Raw genomic sequence first — 16,754 nt, forward strand, 5'->3', positions numbered from 1 at the left:
TTAGCATGCAGCAAGCTAGACGCTAGCCAGAGCCTGCAACTGCTCTTGGCAGTCATTAAGGGAGGAGATCAGAGTTAGAAGGTCTGGAGGCCACTTCAGACAGCCTGAAGAAGAAGTCAAGCTCCTAAGTGGCTCCTTGACAGAGGCTGGGTCATCTTAACTCATGACAAATGTCCCTGCTCCATTTACTTGCCTCTGGCCTCTTCTGAAATCTCTCTAGAGGTTAAAGGGAACCATCTCTTTTGCACCATCCAAAAAGGAGTTGAAAAATCACCCTCAGTGCTTCAAGCTCTTTTGCATTGGGCAGAAAGCCTGACTGAGACTCAGCGGAAGGCGTGCTGTCTTCAGGAGGTCTCAGAGACGACCTGAGAGCGGGGAAGCCCACAGCCTCCTTCCTCTGACAGTTTGTCTATTGGGAGACTTTTTTCTCCTGGGTGGCAACCTGAGTTTATGGAAGAGTTGAGGTTTATTAAATGGATGTGTAAGCAACCACAGACTGAAATGTTATAACCATTCTCTGAGTCCAACCTACCCAAACTCTAAAATACAGCGTGTTTGGTCAGCTGCTCCTCATATGCTCTGTATTCCAAAGTCACAAATGGATCATTCCAGTGCCATCAGAAATGCAATATCGTTGAGAGAGCAAAGAGAAAATCAGCGTTTGTGTGTAAAGGAGAAAAATGGAATTCTAATAATGAAATGCACCCAAATCTGTGTATGAATAAGATGGTTATTTCTCATGTCTAAATAATTGGTAATAAACAATGGACAACTCAGGTTGGGCACGGTGGCTCACGCCTGTAATTTCAGCACTTTGGAATGCTAAGGCAGGCAGATCACCTGAGATCAGGAGCTTGAGACCAGTCTGACCAACATGGTGAAACGCCTTCTTTACTAAAAATACAAAAATTACTCAGGTGTGCTGGTGGGCACCTGTAATCCCAGCTACTTGGGAAGCTGAGGTGGGAGAATCGCTTGAACCTGGAAGGCGGAGGTCACAGTGAACCAAGATCGCACCACTGCACTCCAGCCTGGGTGACAGAGTGAGACTACATCTCAAAAAACAACCAAAAAAAAAAAAAAATGCACAACTCAAATTGCAGGAATTATAACCTAGAGAATGTATACCTGCCCCTGTTTCCTGAAAACCTGCCTCAAGAGCAACCACGTGAATGCTGTCTGAGACATCCCGGTGAACCCCAAGGCCAAGTGCTTCCCATGCTTCCCCTCAATGAATCCACACAAGTCTATAACGTAGATAACATTGCTAATTCTTGTTTTATTCTCACATTAAAGTTTAGTTGACTCACCCAAATTCATGCACTTAGGAAGAGACAGAGATGGGATTTGGTCCCAGACAGTCTGACTCCAGAGACTCAGCACTTTAATCATTCCTCTTGTCAAAGCAAAAATTGCACTGGACAAAGTTGAACAGGCAAGGAAGATCTTCATTCAGGGCTGTTGTGACAGGATAGAGAAGCCAGAATGCAGTTGAGCTCACCTCCACTTCAACTAAGGGCAGGAGAATTTTTTTTCTTTATTTTGATTTTTTTTTTTTTTTTTTCACTGAAATACAATGGGAAAGTTTTTAAAAGCTGGGATGGGAGGGATCATAGGGTGTCTGTGTTTGCTAATTGGCTCTACCCAAAGGAAAAGTAAACTTGCTCAGATGTTCATGATGAGAGGTAATTTTACAGCTTGGAGCCAGGCATCCTGTGAAGTTAGGCTCCCACCTTTCCCTGGCTTCTGGGAGATGGAGTGCTATCTTCCAAGCTTTTGAAAAAGCCATTCCTGGTTGTAAAACTGGCCGACAGCTTTTTTAAAAATTTACATCTCAAAAGGCAGAGAAAGAATTAACAAAAGTAAGTAAGTACTCTTAAAATGCAATGTCAGGGGTCTGGTCCGGGTGGAATTAGATGGGTTGGTGGGTCCTATGTAAAGTTTAGTCAAGCTGAAGGCAAAATTAAGGCCCTCTTGGTCAGTCTATACCAGCGTCCCCTGTCTGAGATGATACTGTGGCCCAGGGGGCATGGAGAAAAGTGCGGTGACATTGGGTACTCCCAAAGCTTCCCACAATGTGCAAGAGAATCCATCCCAAGGAAGATTTGCACGCCCCACATGCAATACCAGCCCCTTGTGGAGCACTCTCCCAGTTATGGAGTCTGTGGGAGAGACTACGGTTGACAGGCAGTGGTGAGTCTGGGCATCAGGCAGCCCTGGCTGGTATTCTGCAGATTACAAAGTCACCATGGCAAAGATCTAGGCTGGCAGAGAGTCATTATCAGATACAAAAGGTTTGACTTAATAAGAATTTCATGCCAAAGCACTCTTCTCAGGGAATGAGACTTCTTCCTTGAGAGTCTCTATGACATGGAAATAATCTTCTTCTCCTTCTTCTTCCCCCTCCTCCTCCTCCTCTTCTCCTTCTTCTCCTTCTCCTTCTTCTTCTTCTTCTTCTTCTTTTCTTCTTCTTCTCCTTCTTCTTCCTCTTCTTCTTCTTCTTTTCTTCTTCTTTTCTTCCTCTTCTTCCTCTTACTCATCCTCTTATTCTTCCTCTTCTTCTTCCTCCTCTTCTTCTTCTTCTTCTTCCTCTTCTCCTTCTCCTTCTTCTTCTTCGTTCTTTTGATAAAACTTTTACAAAGTCACCAAAGTCAGCATGGATCTCTAAGTCTCGGACACATTCTTCTGGGCTTTCCAGGCTCTCTCAGCAACATCTCTCCTGCTCTCCTTCTTGAAATACTTTCTTCCCACAGATTCCACAGCCATGTGCTGTCCTGCTTATTTTTCCTACCACGCTGGCCATCACTTAGCCTCTCCTGCATTCTCTTCTTCCTCCACTTGACCACTAAGCATTGCAGTGTCACAGAGCCTTCCTGTCTTCTCATCCGAATATTGTTCTGGATGATCTCATTCAGCCCACCATCCAATGGCTTCTGTTACTAGTTTGTGCCAATGTCTCTCAAATTTAAATCTCCAGGCCTCACTTCTCTCAGGAACTCCAGATCTACTTATCCCACTTTCTACTTTGTCTTTCAACTTGGATGTTAAATGAGCATCTTAGAATAAACATGATGAGAGAGAACTCTTGATGCCTCCTGGAAATTTGTTCCTCCAACTGCCCTCCCTATCTCAGTAGATGGCTTCACCATCCAATCCACCCATCCACCCCAAATTTGGAGTTACCCCTGATTTTCTTCTTCCCTTTCTTTCTTCTCTTTCCCTCATCGCTTCCTATCCAATAGTAAGCCATGTGACTCTACCTCCAGACTGTCCCTCAGATGCATCTGAGGCAGGAGAATAGGGTCTGGAGGCAGGGAACATAGGCCGATTCATGCTGACTTCCTGGAACTAAATCAAATGGAAACTCTTCAGCAATGAAAGGAAGGTGAATGGCTGTGTAGCTTCAATTCATCCTCTCCATTTACCTACGCCACACACCGAGTAACATCCTCGCCATTTATATAGAGTGCATACTGAGTAAATGACTTCGTCACTTGACTTCATCTTCTTCATTTACATAGGGTATATACCAAGTAACCAATGGGAAACTTCTAGAGGGTGTTGAACCCCCAGAAAATTATTATTATTATTCAGAAATAAATGAAAATATTTACTTATGTGTCCTCACCCTAGAAGGTAAACTACATACAGCATAGACCAAGGATAGGGTCAAATAACCACTGGGCAATGGTTACCCAATAAATATCTGCTGAGCGAACATTTGGATGAATAAATAAGTGATTGTTATTTTTCTGGGTTAATATCCATATTCAAAATTAGATCATCTCCTTTCCAAAGCAAGAAGGTGGTTTTCCTTATAAACCTTCTCCAGAATTCTTTTCTCAAAATTTGATGATATTTGCCATCTTGGGAAATATCTTTTTACCAGGAACCACAGACCGAAATCAAGCATGACAGAAGCAACAGCAGCAAAAAAAAGAAAAGAAAAAGTCATAGAGAAAGTCAGCATATTATGAAAGACAGCATTTCAGATCAGTTTAGAGCCTGAGCATAGTTTTCAGTCTTCCTGATATCAAATTGAGGTCTTGCCTGTTTGGCAGTAGCTGTGATGCTGGCTGGAATCCTAATGCAGAGTTTCTGCCCCAACCCTTGTAACTAGTTCTTGGTTCTCTCTGGAACAGAAATAGGCAGTGATATCATGATTAGAAACCATTGTCATATGTTAAAGAGTAAATTAACTTGCTGGGCAAAATCTAGTAAAAAAAAAAATTACTAATTAGAAATCAATCAACCATATGCAAAGCAAAAAGTACAAATAAAATATAGAAGCTCCTCCAAGAAATGCCTTCTTCTTGACAGCTGTTCACTGCAAGGGTTACCAGCCCTCTATTGTTTTCTGAACCTGCCGGGCCACCGCACTCGAGTCAGCTGCTATCCTCTCAATAGAACCATCTCCACCTACTACCCCCACTAAGGGCAAAGGATGGCCCCTTCCCACTTATAGTTGCCATGTACATTTTCTGCCCTTTGCCCTTTAGGGATCGAAACTAACTGACTTTTGCAATTCCAGCTATCCTTTAGTCAGAGCGTTACCATAGGAAGTGAGTGATGATGGGTAACATGTTTGAGCCTTTCTTTTTTTTTTTTTTTTTTTTGAGACGGTGTCTTGCTCTGTTGCCAGGCTCAAGTGCAGTGGTGCAATCTCAGCTCACTGCAATCTCTGCCTCCTGGGTTCAAACAATTCTCCTGCCTCAGTCTCCCAAGTAGCTGGGACTACAGGCACCCGCCACAACACCCAGCTAATTTTTATATTTTTAGAAGAGACAGGGTTTCACCATGTTGGCCAGGATGGTCTTGATCTCTCGATTTCGTGATCCACTGGCCTCAGCTTCCCAAAGTGCTAGGATTACAGGCATGAGGCACCGCACCTGGATAATTTTTGCTTTTTTTAAATATGCTCCCAAATCAAATCAACAGTGTACTTTTAATGTCTTTTGAGTTCCCAACTAACTAAAAGATAATCTATTAACTATATTATACGGGTAGAAACTTTACGATGCACATTCTGAACCTGAGAAAGTAAAGGTTCATCTTCTCATGTGTCACAAGACCAAATGCTTCAGGGACTCCGGTCTTTCTTCCAACATTCTCATGGCAATTGGAATGGTCTGATGCAGAGAAGACATTTTAATGTAAAGGTACCACTTTTGCAATCAATATGGAAAAATTTTTTCAACAAATATAGCAAATAATTTCTCATACAGATTTTTTATCTTTCCAATAAGGACTGAACTAAACTTCATGATAATAAATGGCAACTGTCCCACAGAAAAAGATTGTAATAAAAAAATTAGTATCAATGACACAAATATTGAAGAAGGGATAGGTCCTCGCAGCTCCATAGTTCCTCCCACAGTACACTTAGAATGTGAGAAAAAAGAGGCCCACTTTTAGTATCCTGCCTTCAGATAAACAGGGTTGTTTCCCGTTAGATGCTTCCCTTTTGTGTTTTCATCTCACAGTTTTGTTTCTGCTCCTCCTTCGTGTTTTCGAGTCCCCCTGATGTGCAGGATATTGCGTGGGTCTCCCTTCCTTTCATGGTCTTGTTGTCACATCTTGACGATGTTCCTCTTTCATTTTAATTTTGCTTTATTATGTTTTTCTTCACCATTGCCAGCTTTGCCCTCTCGCCATCGCCTGCACCCACTGAAACATATTTTATGGATGGCCTTCTAGTCCCACCCTCTATATATCCGTTCAAAGCATACATATGAATTGTGGAAATCAGTGTTGCCTCTTGTATGCCATGCTTTATATAGATGGCATTGTACTACAGATCTCATTCTGTTTCTTACTGTCTTCCCTCTGCCTTATATTGTTAAGATCTATTTGTGTAGTTCTCTGAATACTATGTGCATAGCGCTCCATTATGTGTATTTACCACGCATCATTTATTCTATCCCCTCATGATGAATACCTAGGTTTCCTGCAACTCTGCCACCACAAATAACCCTCCAGGGAATATATTTACATACATTGTCCGCCACCTGTGTGAGGATGTCTTGTGTGTGTGTGTGTGTATGTGCGTGTGTGCGCGTATGCCTGTGTGTGTCCCCAGAACTACTGAGTCATAGAGTATGTATGTACCTAATTTCCCTAAGCTCTGCTTCACCTGTCAGTATCTGAGTATGTACTTATGCATAGCCTACTGCATACGTAGGCTCTGTATGTGGTGTATAGCCTATTGCTGTTAGGCTACAAACCTGTACAGCATGTTAGTGTGCTGAATATTATAGGCAGTTGTAAAACAATGGTAAGTATTTGTGTATCTAAACACAGAAAAAATATGGTGTAAAATAAAGAATGGTACACCTGTATAGGGCACTTACCGTGAATGGAGCTTGCAGGACTGGAAATTGCTCTGGATGAGTGAGTGAGTGAATAGTAAGTAAATGTGAAGGCCTAGGACATTACTGTATACTATTGTATACTTTATAAATACTGTATACTTAGGCTACACTAGAATGATTTTAAAAGTCAATAATAAATTTACTTTAGCTCACTGTAAAAGAATTTTAAACGTTATTTACTGAATTTCTATCAATAGTTCTCAGTGATAGCTTCGGATAATTGAAGTCTATTTTGCTAGTTGTATGTGTTCATGATCTTCTTGATTTATTGTTCCTTGTACCAGTATAATTTCCATCTCCCCAACCCACAAAAATGCCCATCAGCTCTGTCTGTTCTGCCATTCAGCCCCTCCGAGGATATCTCTATTTTGACAATTATAGATTTTTCACTTCAATATCTCCAACTAATTCTTATTCATATAGTTTGTCATTGTCCCATGTCTCCAATATCAGAAAGGTATGATTCTGCTAATTTTGATGCCGCTTCATGTCGGCACCATAATGAAGGTGTCTGTTATGCAAACCCTATGGTTTTCTGCTCTCATTGGTTCTGTCTTCAGCCCTGCTTCTTCCCCTTATTTCATAGTGTTTGCTGTCCTCCAAGGTCCTGTCATTTTGCCTTCTGAGTTCAAGTGTATTCCCTTGAGATTTCCAAATGCCTTCTTTACTATTGTCTTCCTACAAGGAAAAGCAAAAGTTCAGGGCCTGCACTGAACTCCTCCTGGAAAGTTGAGGGGGCAAAGAAAAGCTCCTGCCTCAGGACAAACCTCTGGCATTTTCATCCCTCTCGACCCTTTCTCCCTTTCTTGTTTCCACCCCATGTCCCTCACCCACCTCCCCATACACATGCACAACTTCAAAGTACCTCACTCCCACCTAGACAGGGGACAGCCATCTTCCACTGTCATTGATTCTTAAACCAGTGGTGTATCTATACCAACTAAATCTAGCCTCTCACTACCCATTCCTCCACTAATAAGCATCTTATTACTATATTGAAGTGTCTGTCTCAAAAATAACCAAATCCAATAGCCTCTTACTATTGTCTGATTTTCCTTGACCTCTCACTCTTATTTAACGGTTGTCACTGATTTGTCACTGATTGTCACTCTTATTTAACGATTGTCACCTCCTTGAAATCTTGACGTCGAAACACTCCATTCTTCTGTTTTCTCAGCCTCTCTGCCAACTCCCCTCTCTTTTCCCTTTTCCTCAATCCCCAAGCCTCTCTTCTTTTTCCTCCACCCCTTTGCATTGGAGGGTTCATACATCCATGAGGTTTGGTCATCAGAGCTATACTAATCCCTCCCGGATCCGTCCCAGACTTGACCTGGGACTAGCACCTGTAAAGTCTTGTGTGTGAAGTCTGAGAGTGAAGAGAACAAGGTGCCAGCTTGGATAATAACACAGGGATTCTTGACTCTGGATAAAAAAAAAGACTAGATACGAATGTTTTAAATAAGGAGTTTAAAAGACAGATGGAAACAGGAGAGGGGGAGGAAGAGATACGTTAAGATCAGCAGAAAGAGGATGCTTATTTTGCTTCAAAGTTGACAAAACTCACCAGCAGGACACATAATATGGACAATAACCTAAAGATATTTGCAAAAATGTATTTAGACAAGAGTTCTAGGCTGATGTATTTAACGTCTGGATGTATCAAAGTTTACTGAAATAGCTGTTAATAATTTGAAGTTTGGATCCAACTAGAAAGTAGTGGTTTAGCACTCTATTCTCTCATATCCTCACTTTCAGATGCCACTTGGAACTGTAGGTCCCACTGTAAAGCAATGGCTTCTGAAATCAGTGCTGTCAGACTGAGCTTAGAGAAAGGATCCATCATCCACCATTTTAGCAGTGGCCAAAGCCTGTAACTGCCTTGGTTTCAAAACTGTAGTATTGAGCTTTTGCACTAAGAAATAAATATGATCTCAATGACAGCATCAAAAAAGTGTCTTATCTTTGTTGGCTTAGAGATTAATTTGGCATTGACATTCCTGGCTCTGTGAGTACTGCATTTCCCCTTTCAGCTTCAGCCATCCTTGTAGCTTTAGAGACAATGGTCTGCCCAGGTGCAGTGGCTCAGGCCTGTGATCCTAACACTTTTGGAGGCCGAGGCAGGAGGCGCCGTTCCATCCAGTAGTTCAAGATCAGCCTGAGCAACATAGCAAGACCTTGTCTCTAAAAGAAAAATTTTTTTAAATAACCAGGCATGGTGACATGTGCCTGTAATCCCAGCTACTCAGGAGGCTGAGATAGGAGGATTGCTTGAGCTCAGGAGGTCAAGACTGTAGTGAACAGTGATTACGCCACTGCACTCAGCCTGGGTCAAAGAGCAAGACCGTGTCTCCAAAAAAAAAAAAAAAAAGGACAGTGTTCTGGCAGGTAGTGAATGTCTTGCCTCAGGTATTAATCACTCTATCAGCATTTTTTATATGTAAGCACAGCAATATCTAGAAGCATATCAGAGGCAGGAGAAGAAAGTGCCTCATATGGTGTAAGCCCAAAAATCAAACGGCAGCCAGAGCATAGTAAGAGTGCAGGCTTAAAAGATAGCCAGCCTGGGTGTGAGTTCTGGCTACTTACTGGCTATATGACCTCAAATAAATTAACTCTTATTCTCAGCTCACTCATCTGTAAAACGGAGATAATAATAATATCTAGCTCTGAGAGTAAACACATGTAAAGTTCTGGAATAGTGTCTGATACATCTAGTATTTGATTAATATTAGCTTTTGAAATAGCCAGTATTTCATCATGCTCATCCTGCCACCATAGCCTCTACGATGAATCAGACCACTTAGCTCCACCCCCACTGCCTAACATTTTGCATTTAGACACATAGGAGTGCTTTATACTATGGAAACCCAGTGTCCCTTTAGTCTCTATTTTGAAGCTTTCTTCTAGTTTAATAGTCTGGATTTACATGTTCTGCATGTCCTTTACTCTGAGGACACAAGAAAATCCATGCAATAATAATGAACTGAAAAAAAATCCATCCTATTGATGGAGTTATGAATGAGCACTCATGAGCGTCAGCTGAAAAAGCAATTTTCCAAACCCCAGTTCTCTCAGTATGTGAAAGCTTTTTTCATACTTGCCCTCCAATATCCAGCTGACAGAGAAACCACTGATCAATACTTGTCAATCATGTAGCTCTGCACTAAAGAATGTGGAGCAATTTCCTTTTAACTCTCTCCACCACTGAAGACTCTTGGTCATTCTGCTGTTCTCAGTTCAACCAGATAACTGGGTTTATATTTTACACGCCTGCACTGACACCACAGGTATTTTGTTTTTTTTTTTTTTTTTTTTTTTTTTTTTTGTTTCTTTTTTTTTTTTTTGAGACACAGTCTTGTTCTGTTGCCCAGGCTGGAGTGCAGTGGCGTGATCTCAGCTCACTGCAGCCTCTGCCTCCCGGGTTCAAGCGATTCTGCTGCCTCAGCCTCCCAAGAAGCTGGGATTACCGGTGTGCACACCACACCTGGCTAATTTTTGTATTTTTAATAGAGACAGGTTTCACCACGTTGGCCAGGCTGGTCTCAAACTCCTGACCTCAGTGATCTACCTGCCTCAGCCTCCCAAAGTGCTGGGATTATAGGCATGAGCCACCACACCCAGCCCACCATAGGTTTTCTGTTTGTTTGTTTGTTTGTTTGTTTGTTTGTTTTAATGGGTTCATGTTGTTGATTCAGACATAAGAAACAATGGTAGCATATAGAACAGGAGAAATGGCAGGTACAGAATTGCAACTTGGGAAGGCCCAGCCTGCCTAAACACGTAGCTACTTTTGCCCCCTGACCTAGCCAGAGCAGCCTGGCTGCCATGCCAGAGAGCCAAGGTCAGGGTGGGTCACTAGACAAGAAGGAGCCCTAGCTCTTCTTCCCACCTGTCACTCATACCATTCCACTGGCAGGCTCAAGACCTCTATGCTAATTCACAGCACTCCAGTCCAGACACAGCGCTCCACGGCTGATAAGATAGCAACAACATCCATCCTAACTCCGTGCTTGCTTGCTTTTTTTTTTTTTTTTTTTTTTTTTGAGATGGGGTTTCATTCTGTCACCCAGGCTGGAGTGCATAGGCGCAATCTTTTCTCATTGCAAGCTCCACCTCCTGGGTTCAAGCCATTCTGCCTCAGCCTCCCGAGTAGCTGGGACTACAGGCATGTGCCACCATGTCTGGCTAATTTTTGTGTTTTCTTTTTAGTAGAGATGGAATTTCATCATGTTGACCAGGCTGGTCTCAAACTCCTGACTTCAGGTGATCCACCTGCCTTGGTCTCCTGAACTGGTGGGATTACAGGTGTGAGCCACCATGCCTGGCTCTAACTCTGTACTTTCCACAGAAACAGTGCAGTGAGAAGAGGGATCCCAAGGTCACTTTCTCAGGGAGGTATAGATCAGCCCAAGCTTGATAACACTTCCTCATTGTCTTCGTCCGTTTGGGCTACCCTAACAAAACACCACAGCATGGTGGCTTAAACAATAAACATTCTCACAGTTCTAAAAGCTGGAAGTCCAAAATCAATGTGTCGGTAGGGTTGCTTTCTTCTGAAGCTTCTCTTCTTGGTTTTCAGACTGCTGTCTTCTTGCCATGTCTTCACTTGATCTTTTCTCCATGCAGGAACATCCCCAGTGTCTGTTCCTCCTATTAGAAGAACACCAATTCTACTGGATTACGTCTCACCTTTACGGCCTCATTTAATGTTAATTACTTCTTTAAAGGCCCCATCTTCAAATGCAATCACATTGGAGGTTAGGGATTCAACAGATGAATTTAGAGGGAACACAGTTCAGTCCATAGCACTCCTGATACCTCTGGTATCAGATTTATATACATAGCATCTCAGCCATATTTAATTTATTCCAACTCTGTGCTTCTATAGAATGTGCCTGTACTCAATAATAGCAATAATCATAACAGCTACCGGTAACTAGAACTAGTGCAAAGAGGTGCATTATCTGTTATTAACACACTCCTACAAGGTGCATATTGTTATGCCAGTGCCACACGTAAGGAGACTGAGCCCCAGATGGGACCTGGGAAGCTCACATGCCATAAGCAGCGAAGCCAACACACAGAAGTAGATCTTTGTGACCACAGTTGATGCTTTCTTCATCCCTGCTTGCTGTGTCCCATACATCAAATTGTGCCTGGCATCATCATGTGGCTCTTTGTGATCACATTGGGATTAACCTGCAGGCAAGAAGCATGTCCTCATCATCATTTTAGAAATGGCTTTCCTGTCGCCTTTCACTCATGAACTGATCATGCAATGGTTTTGCTCTTCTGAGCATCCTGCAGCCACTCTCATTCACCCCTCCTTCCCTTCCAACGGGCCTCCCCTAATTGCAGGATGGCACCCCCTTACCTCTTTTCCTGGAGCTCTCTCTCCATGGACAAGCTTATGATCCCCTTTCTGTCACTTCCTCAGTGGGGCCTATCCTAACCACCCTACTTAAAATTGCAGCCTCCCCCACCCCACTCCAACTCTGGATCCCACCTAACGCTGCTTGACTTTTTTCTCTATAGTGGTTACCACCTTCTAACACACAGTATATTTGATTTTCTTAATGAGTTTGTTGATAAATTTCTTTTTCCCCCTGCAAGAATATAAGCTGTGCAAGGGCAGAGACTTTTCTGTGTTTTTCATTACTATGAAGCAGACAAACAAAACATCTAAAACAGGGCCTGGCTCATAGTAGGCATGAAATAAATATTTTTTGAATGAATAAATTAGATTTTACGTGTGTAGGCTTTAGTGTGATTCCTTTCTATGGTGAATTAGTGGCCAGTCTCTTTGGGCAAAAGTACTCAGGGACCCAACTTAGCTCCTTAGAAAACTATTAAGTTCAGAGTTTGAGGACAGTGTATTTTTTATAATTCCTCTTGATCATTATTTTTGCCCTTTTTGTTTAATTTAATAGCTGATTATTTTGCCCCAATCTTCTGTGCATTTTACGGTTGTATTATTCATTATGGGTAGTTACAGCATTTTCATAATTAATCTTTAATTGCAATACTTGCAAAGCATTTCACATGAAAAAATGATTTACAAATTGAACCCACCTCTCCCCTTGGATAATTATCACAGGTCCAACTAATGCACGTGAAGCCCTTGCAAGGCAGGGGGCTCTCTCCAATGACAATGTGTTGATTTTCTAATTAACAAAGTTTAAGTAGCGTTTTTCCTTGAAGACCTATAATTGAAACTTATGACATTTGTCACCAAGAACTATTTCTACAGAGTGCATAAGTGGAACTCAAATAATTTTCACTGGTTCTAGTGCATTAATGTCTTTTACATAATATATAATGACCATTTTCAGGACAGAAGATTTTTCTTCATATCGAGTAGATCACGAATAGTACTTTCTGGTTCACTGTCCTATTTAAATAAATCAGGGACTACCTAAGCAAGAGAAGACCTTAATTTATTTAGTTTTCCTTTATAGAGAGAGAAATGGCACTTCACTCACCTGCTTTATAAATTATGAAGAGGGAGTACAAAACTTTATTTATTTATTTATTTATTTATTTATTTATTTATTTAGCGACACAGTTTCTCTCTTTTTTGCCCAGGCTGGAGTGCAATGGCAAGATCTCAGCTCACTGCAATCTCTGCCTCCTGGGTTCATGCAATTATCCTGCCTCAGCCTCCCAAGTAACTGGGATTAGAGGTGTGCGCCACCACCCCCAGCTAATTTTGTATTTCAATAGAGACGGGGTTTCACCACGTCGGCCAGGCTGGTCTCAAACTCCTGACCTCAGGTGATCCACCCGCCTCGGCCTCCCAAAGTGCTGGGATTACAGGCGTGAGCAAAGCTTTATTTAATGAACACAACAAATACAGATTAGACTACAGTCATATGTTACACCCAGTTAAAAGAGGGAGAAAAAAAAAAGTCAGACATCAGTGCAAATAAAGAAAAAGCAAGCAAGGAAGAGATTTAAGAGCATTTGACAGTGTTTGCTGAAATTCAGTAAAAAAGACACAGGCCCAGAGGGAGAGCTTGTAAACTGTGAGCCAGAGCAATTCAGGGCTGGAAGGAGTCAGAGACACCATCTAGTTGAGCGTCCTTTTTTGTGGATGGGGAAACTGATACTGAGAGAGATTATGTAATTTGATGAAAGCCACACAACTGAGTAGAAACAGTTGATGAACCTGAGAAGGAAAGATCCACAAACACAAGTACAGGAAGAGAGATGGATCCACGTAGAACCCAAGACGACCAAAGACCCAAGAATCAAGACAGAAGCAGAATGAGAAAACTCTGCCCTGCTAAATCCTTTCTGAAATGAACTCTATATACATAAATAATTAAGTACCCCTGAATAGATCTTTATATCTGCCTTAATTTAGATCTTATCATATATCATATATGATATAATACAAATATGATATACTCTAGATTTATTTGCTCTGCCAATTGACCCTTTGAAAAATATCTCTGTTCTTCATTGTGTTAACATTCATTTAGAGTCTTTTCAAACTTTTAATCATTGCTGAAGATCCATGAAATACCAATTGTTTCCAAATGAAAATACATCCCAGAGAGACAAAAGGTTAACATGTGGAGAGAAGCAAAATCACAAAAATGTTAGAAGAAAACGTAGTTGAATAATTACATTATTTTGTATTATAGAAGGTCCTTACAAGTAAGCCTCTGACCAAAGGCAGAAATCACACAAATAAAACAGGGGGGTGTGACTACAAAAACATCCAAAACTTTCATAGGGAAAAAAGAAACACCATATAGAAGTCAAAAGACACAACTGGAAAGATACAGTTGTAATAAAGAGTTATTTATAACAAAGAGTTAAAGCTCATATTGTTATTAATCAATAAGAAGTATATTCTATTCTATTCCCAGCAAAAAGCGAAGGACACAAAGCAACAAAAAATAAGAAAAGGGAAAACATTAAAATTACTCAACTCACAGTATTCGAGGTAATGCAGATTTAAACAGTGAACGCTTTTTGCCCCCGTCAAGCAGGCTGACATGAATACAAAAAGACACTGACCAATATTAAAATTGTGTGGAGAAGGTGATAATCTCATACCCTACTGGTGAATTAGAAATTGGTAAATTCTTCTTACAATAAAATATATTTCAAGTACCTTTAAAATGTATACATCTTTCATCCTAGCAATTAGACTTGAAAGTGTGATTAATTCTAAAGAATCAGTTCTAAGGAAAAACTGGATGACAAGTGTGTAAAGATTTTCATAAAGATTATATTATTATAGTATCATAAGGTGGAAAATTTTGAAAACTTAAAAGTCCAATGGTGGTGCGAGAGCAAAATAAGGGATCGTGCATTCACAGAATGGGATGCTATGCAGACACTAAGCAAGATGTTCTAGTTGTACATTTATTGCTTGGAAAATGTTTCAAAGGCCAGGTGTGGTGGCTCACGCCTATAATCCCAGCACTTTGGGAGGCCGAGGCGGGGGTATCACAAGATCAGGAGTACGAGATCAGCCTGACCAACATGGTGAAACCCCATCGACTAAAACTACAAAAATTAGCTGAGCGTGATAGCGCATGCCTTTAATCCCAGCTACTTGGGAGGCTTGGGCAAGAGAACTGCTTGAACCCGGGAGGCGGAAGTTACAGTCAGCTGAGATCACGCCACTGCACTCCAGCCTGGCAACAGAGTGAGACTCAGTCTCACAAAAACAATAACAACAAAAAAAAAAGTTTCATGATATGTTAAGTGCAAAAAGCAAGTTTCAAAATAATGTGTATATTATGATCCCATTTCTTCCTTTTTATTTACACGTATGTATGTTTATAGAAAAAAAGTAAAAAAGGCTATTCCCTAAAAGAGAAAGTAGTTAAATCTGAGTAGCATAACAGAATCTGTTTTGTATTCTGCTTCTCAGTACGTTTATGGTTGCCACAATGACTATTACATTGATCATCAGGCAAAAAGAGATGGGGAGATCTAAAAATGATTTTTACATTTTAGCATATTTTGATAGGATATAATTGTCTTAACTGACTAGTGATGAAAAATTTTTAAGGCCAGACACTTATTTAATAAAATGCCTTTTGGAAAGCCCTTATTGCAAGGACGAAAGCCATAATGGCTAAAATAATAGAAGCCAAATTGAAATTCTAACATACAAAGAGTAACTAGTGGGTTGAAATTCGTCCAAATCAGGCAAAGGCCCTAATTCTCTTCAGCGTAGAGGTGTGAGCCCCATTGATAAGCAGATGGCAAAATGGGAAATCCTTCAATGTAGTTGTTTTTAATAACTTCTTTTGCCATCTACTATCTCATAGCTTGGATCAAAAAAGGCACCGGACTCTCTTCACTTCTCTATTCAAATATTTTAGAAGAAATCAAATACTCCCAAAAGAGTCATGAATCGAATCAATGTGTCACCCAATGAGAAAACTGCAAGGCTTGAGTTTACAGAGATGGTGGAGCAACTCATTTGCCACTTCCCTGATGGGGGTTTACAGGCTTAAGCAGATGCTAATTCATCTCTGCCACTAAAGCCTTTGATCTTCCAGTCCTGTCTGATGAATCTACTGGAGTTTATGACTTTTCTTAAGATAATAGGGTAAGTGATCAGAATCAATCCCCAGCCTACCAATCTTACCTGAATTCCAGAAACCCTACTGATTACTCTATTTTTTTTTTTTTTTTTTTGAGACGGAGTCTTGCTCAGTCGCCCAGGCTGGAGTACAGTGGCACGATCTCGGCTCACTGCAAGCTCCGCCTCCCGGGTTCACGTCATTCTCCTGCCTCAGCCTCCCAAGTAGCTGGGACTACAGGCGCCTGCCGCCACGCCTGGCTAATTTTTTGCATTTTTAGTAGAGACGGGGTTTCACCGTATTAGCCACGATGGTCTCGATTTCCTGACCTCGTGATCTGCCCGCCTTGGCCTCCCAAAGTGCTGGGATTACAGGCCTGAGCCACCGCACCCGGCCTGATTACTCCATTTTTAAAGACATCCAAATCTACATCTCAGAAACATGTACATCTATGAGGCCCCTGACTTGAAAGTTCTTCTCGGTGTTAGGTGGTCCACACAGAACAGGGTTTAAGACAATAAACCATGTTTGTTGCCTTAGGAATAAGGCAGATCTGATACAGTTGCCACTCAGGAACTATGAGTCCTTGAGTAAACTTCTTAACTTCTCTAAGCCTCAGTTTCTCCATCTGTACAATGGGAATAATGCAAATAATATCTACTTTGACAAGTCGTTGCTTAATAGAGTGCCTAGTATGTAGCCCTCAATAAAAGAGAAACTTGGGTTTTATTTTTAGTAATGATATCTTCTTTTCTAAATCCTCATCACCTATTTCTTTCAACAGTTTTTCCTACGATTCATTTCAGTTTCCAGAAAAGTTGTTATTCTA

General features: G+C 41.2%; 1 protein-coding gene across 2 annotated transcripts in view; it reads left to right on the forward strand.

Moving 5' to 3' along the window:
* The window catches only part of CNTNAP2 (contactin associated protein 2), a 2,251,282-nt gene that overhangs the window by 1,995,150 nt on the left and 239,378 nt on the right, over positions 1-16,754 (forward strand). The gene's annotated exons all lie outside the window — the stretch shown is intronic.

This window comes from Piliocolobus tephrosceles, chromosome 8 (assembly GCF_002776525.5).
Source record: "Piliocolobus tephrosceles isolate RC106 chromosome 8, ASM277652v3, whole genome shotgun sequence".
Taxonomy (NCBI): Eukaryota; Metazoa; Chordata; class Mammalia; order Primates; family Cercopithecidae; genus Piliocolobus; species Piliocolobus tephrosceles.